At 50.2% G+C, this 5419-nt stretch overlaps 1 protein-coding gene across 1 annotated transcript in view; it reads right to left on the bottom strand.

Annotated features, from left to right (window-relative positions):
* LRRC61 (leucine rich repeat containing 61) overlaps nucleotides 1-5159 on the bottom strand; it is a 15620-nt gene extending 10461 nt beyond the window's left edge. Inside the window, exon 1 of the mRNA XM_008056544.2 lies at nucleotides 5102-5159. The gene's annotated coding sequence lies outside the window, so the exon portion shown is untranslated. The remainder of the gene's footprint in view (nucleotides 1-5101) is intronic.
* Between the last annotated feature and the right edge of the window lie 260 nt (nucleotides 5160-5419).

Raw genomic sequence — 5419 nt, forward strand, 5'->3', positions numbered from 1 at the left:
GACTCTCCATTTTACTTACCTCATGCCAGTAACACTGGAATCCTCGCGGTTTCTTAAACACACCAGGCATACTCCTGTCCTGTGCTTTACACATGCTGCTTCCTCGGCCTAGACCACATATCCCAGGCGTGGCTGCCTCCCTCATCTCCGTGAAGTTTTTTAACCTCTTCTTGGTGAGGCCCTTTATAATTACAGTATCTGTATATTTAGATATAGATAGATACAGCTGTATACACACATACAGAGACTGTGCCCTTCCCTGCTTTACTTTCTAAAATAAAAGTGTTCATCACTCTTACCACTGGAGAACATGCTATCAATTTCACACATTTATTTGTTTGTTTGCTTGTTTGCTTGCTTGTTAGTTTACTTTTGAGTCAGGATCTCACTCTGTCATCCAGGCTAGAGTGCAGTAGCATGATCACAGTTTACCAGTCTCCACCTTCTGGGTTCAGGCAATCCTTGCCCCTCAGCCTCCCAGGTAGGTAAAACTCGTGGGCACCACCACACCTGGCTAATTTTTAAATTTTTTTTTGTAAAGTTGAGATCTCGCTATGTTGCTTAGGCTGGTCTTGAACTCCTGGGCTCAAGCAGTTCTCCCACCTCAGCCTCCCAGAGTGCTGAGATTAGAGGCATGAGCCTGGCCATATTTATCAAAAGTCATTCCCCCATTGGAATGTAAGCTGCATGAGGACACACAATGTTTTGCTCCCCATTGTTTTCCCAGCCCTCGAACAGTGTCTATCGTATAGCAGAAGTTCAATAAAAAACTGATTGATAAATGGGCAAATGAATAGATGGATGGGTGGAAGGAATTAGAAAAGGCACTTGTTGTACTAGTGGTTCAACCTCAGGTAACATACCTGACTTTGCTAAATACCAATTTTCTCAATCATAAAATAGGAATTAAAATAGTATACAAAGCAATGAAGTAGAATTTGAAGTTAAAAATACAATAGCAGCCGGGCTCGGTGGCTCAGCCTGTAATCCCACGCCTTTGGGAGGCTGAGGTGAGTGGATTGCCTGAGTCCGCAGGTTCGAGACCCGCCTGGGCAGCGAGACCTCATCTCTACAATAAATCAAAAAATCAGCTGGGCATGGTAGCGTATGCCTGTAATTCCGGCTACTTGGAAGGCTGAGGCGGAAGGATCGCCGGAGCCCAGCAGGTCGTGGGTTGCGGTGGCCGGGAGCGTGCCACTGCACTCCAGTCTGGGCGACAGAATGAGACAAAAAAAAAAAGGAAAGAAAAAAGAAGAGGCCTGAGGTTCGACTCATTCCTTAAATTTGGCCTGTTTGACAGTAGCGTGACATAAAATGCAAACGAGATGGCAGATATTCTTGCGGTCTGCAGTAAAGAACTGTCCCACATCCAGTGTGGCCTTTGGGACCTGTGGCATGCAGAGGATCCAGGAAATGCTAGGCGGAATCTAAGCCCTTGCTCTCTGCTTTGATAGCTCTGACCAGCTTTTTCAAGAAAGAGGGCTCCTGGAGATCCGGCTGGGTCCCCATCTTCTCCCTTATGCCAGGAAGCAAATGCTTTTTCTTCCACTTCCTGAGGTGTTGAACCTCTCCAGCCAGGCAGACTCTAAGGATGTTGGCTTGCCTTGCTGCCTCATTCTCACTAGATGGGTTTACCTCCAACCTGTCAGAATTGGCCATGTGACAGGACTGGAGTCTGAGAGAGGGTCTGGGGCAGAGCTGGAGTAGAAGGGGCTTGGCCAGAGCTGAGTGACCAGAACCTCAGCTTCTTTCCTGCCTGCTCCTCTACCTTTCTCTATCCCCATGACTTCTGCCTGGGCACCTCCTTCTTCTCTAGCTGCACGGGGGGCTGAAGTGTTCTCAGGCCCCCAGGATCCTCTCATTCTCCTTTCTGTCACAGAGAAACTCCTGGAAGGGTTCTTATACTTTCTCACCTCCCATTCCCCTTGCAACCAACTCTTTTATGGCGCCTGTGAAGGTCCACAGTGATCACTGTCACTTACTCAAATGGACTTTCCTGAAGTCCTTCCCTCTTTCTTCCTTTGAATCATTGCTTTCCCTGGACCCCAGACACTACTTTTTTGGTCTTCCTCTCACCTCTGCTCCTCTCTTCTGGTCCCACTTCTCCTGTCTGCCCCTGTAGGCCCTCTGCTCTCAACTGACCCAATTTCCAGGAAGATTTCCCTTCCCCTGTGACTTGGTTGCCATCTATGTCCTGACCATTGCCAGGCTGTTCCTGGCTCACCCCCATCTTAGGCTTCCCCACTTGCTCTTCCTGCAGTCAACCTAACATGGGAAAACGGGATGCCCAGCCACCCGATGCTCAAGACCCAACCTTAGACACAATCCTCAATTCCTTTCCCCCTAATTCATTTTCCTAGAAAATGGGTCAAATTCAAGCCTCTAAAAAGAAAAGAAACACGAAGAAGCCAGATGAGAAATAGGTAGAGGGAAGAAAATAAAATGACAGGGAAGGAAAAGCACAGTGAACTAGTGAACCTGGCAAGTGTGTTTCCTTGGAGAAGACTCAGAGAAAGATGACCTCATAATCCTACTGCAAATATCTGAAAGTCAATTAAACAGATTAAGAATGAAACCCTGGCCCTTTGGTCTCTGGATTCTTCAACATGAGCCACAGGCTCTGTGTCCAACTGGCAGTTTGCAGGTAGCTGCACCAAGGAGGCAGAGGACACAGCCCAGGCAGTGGATGAGCTACAGCCACAGCACTGTACTCATCTAAAGGGGTTTAACATGCACATGGGGCTCAGCTTCCTTTTCATGACCACCCGCACCAGGGTCATGCTTGATCATGTGGTGGATGTCTTAGTGTACCTGAGTCAACTGCACAAGGAGGGCTTCCGGAGACTGAAGGAGGGGGAGGTGGGAGAATTCACCTTCAAGAAGGCTGCCAAGGGCCTGGAACCTATCATGTCACAGGACCTGGGGTGGGTGTTCTGTCCCGGCAGATAGAGGAGGCCAAAGGGGAAGAACATGCAGAAGCACAGATCAAAAGGAGACAGGTGTGTGCTACAACTCTAACGCTCCAGACCATCATGAGAGGAATGCAAGCTGCCTCCGCAGCCCAAGAAGTTCCACTTCTGCCAGAGCATCAGCCACATGTCCACTTGTCTACTGAAGGCCCAGCAGGCCCCCGATGCACAGGGAAAACAGCCTACTTTCCAGAGGAAGAGGCCCACAGCACTTGCTGCCTTGTAACTGGATGTGCAGACTTGAGTCACAGGGGTGGGGGCTATTATTTTGCTAGCAAGAAGTTTCAAGCGGCAGGCATCCATGGGCAGAGTGGAGACAGTGGCGATAGGGTGGGTTGATATTTCAGGCCAGGATTCACAACATCACCCAGTCTACCCTCTTGGCGGAGGAAGGGGCGAGGCAAAGGAACTCCAAGCACACCCTGGCAAGTGAGAGCTGCTGGGGGACATCACCCTGAAACCAGCATCCATCATCTGAGGCACCACCCGCAGAATCTCCAGGTCTTGAAAGTGGTCTGGACAGGAAAGTCGTTTTCTTCTTTAAGGATAGGTAATAACATTTCCCATGCTGGAGCAAAATAATTTTGCATGAGACCAGATTAATCCTCTAACCCCCAGCTTCTGAGGAAATCTCACCGCAGTAGGCAGGGATTTTTCCCTATCTTGTTTCCTGACAGCCCACTCCTGGGATCATGCTTGAGTCGCTCTATGGGGAAGGAAGGGATCCCCTTTACTCATAAGGGTCAGTTTGGGATACACTTAGTTTAAGGTTCTTTGGGAACAAATCTTCAGGCAAGTTTCCAGAGAAACTGAAGGAAAACGCCACAAGAGGGTAGAGGGTGGCTGTCCAGGTGATGCTGACCATACAGGGAGGGTAGAGAACAAGCAGATCTCAAAGATGACTGAGAGGCAAAGGGGAGAGACAAAGAAAAACCAAAGGAGGTTAGGGAAACCAAGGGAAGAGACCTTCCTGAAAAGAGTGGTCAACAGGATGAGAGGTCACTTCAGTGGGTCAGGCAGTGAGGGTGGAATGTCTGGCCATGTCTCCAAACAGAGAGAAGAGAAGGCAAAAGGAGGAGAGGAGCTTCCGGAGAGAAAGGGAACCAGGGTCCAGTGGTGGAGGACTAGCCTTGGGAGGCAGGGAAAGAATCTTGTTTTTTTCTCACAATGTAAGTAGGATGAGTCTGATGGCAGATAAGCCGCCAGTGCCTTGGGGCAGGGAACCAAGGCAGCTCGTGGCTGAGAGACTACTGATTCATCTGTAAAGGCAACAACTTGCTGAGTGAGCCATCTTCCAGCTCAGCCCGAGACGGAAAGCCCCTCAGCACTTAAACACTGGTGCAATAAATCAGAGACTCTCTTCTCACCTCTCTCTCCAACCCTTTCCCACGTGCATGCCCAGAAGGAAAGGGCCATTCTTCTGTTTCTCTTGTGCCTGTCTCATCCCACCTTGGGCACTCCATAATTATGTCAGACCTTTCTCAGTCCTCACCCCGCCCAGGCCCACCAGCCCCTCTCCTCTCACCTCCTGCACTGGGGGAAGAGGGAGAATACATCCCGCTCCCATCCCGTAGTGGATTCTAAGCACTTGCTGGCCTCAAGTCCTTGGTTTCTCATGCCATACTCCTCCCAAAACCTAGGAGAAGATTGGGAGATGGTGAGGAAAAGGATGAGAAGAGGGGAACGTGAGGAAGGACAAGAGGAGAGCAAACCACGACATATTTGTGGGCTGTGTCCCACATACGAATTTGGTTACTTACAAAACCTAAGGAAGATGTTTTCTTTCTTTCTTTTTAATATTAGAAAATACAGCTTATTTGAAAGTAAATGAGAGAGAGAGATTCACCTCCCCGAGGTGGGGGAGGGGGCAAAGTCAGGAAGCATGGCGACAGCCACAGCTCAAAGAGCACACGGCCAAACCAGAGTCTAGCAAGGCAATGGCTAGATGTTTTCAATAATTATTAGGCACTATGAGCCTTCACACTGTACAAAAGTGACATTAAATGAGATCTGTTTAAAACGACACCCCTGCAGAACGCTTTGCTCTTTTCTGCTACCCACTGGCTGTGACCGTGCACTAGCACAAGCCTCAGTTTCCTCGTGCATACAAGCGGGATAACAACAGCACCCACCTCAGAGGGTTGTTACGGGTGAAACGAATGAATGTCCGCCACAGTGCTTCCGAGCAGCTCTTAGCACAGCGGGAGTGATGGACAAGAGACGGTTCGGAATATCCCGGGCTCATCTGGTGGCTTTTAGGCGCGGGACACTAGGGAGGGAAGGCTAGCCGAGGGAGGGGCCGCCCGGGCCGTCCGCCGGCGGGGCAGGTCCACGCAAGCCGCTTCCCCATTCCCCCGCCAACCTCCGCCACCCAGTCGGTGAAGCGGGAGCGGTACCGCCTCCCCCCCGGCTTACCGGAGACCAGGTTCCGGGGGTGGGGACGGCCGCCC

This window comes from Carlito syrichta, unplaced genomic scaffold (genome assembly GCF_000164805.1).
Source record: "Carlito syrichta isolate Samal-C Ts95f unplaced genomic scaffold, Tarsius_syrichta-2.0.1 Scaffold302395, whole genome shotgun sequence".
Lineage (NCBI taxonomy): Eukaryota > Metazoa > Chordata > Mammalia > Primates > Tarsiidae > Carlito > Carlito syrichta.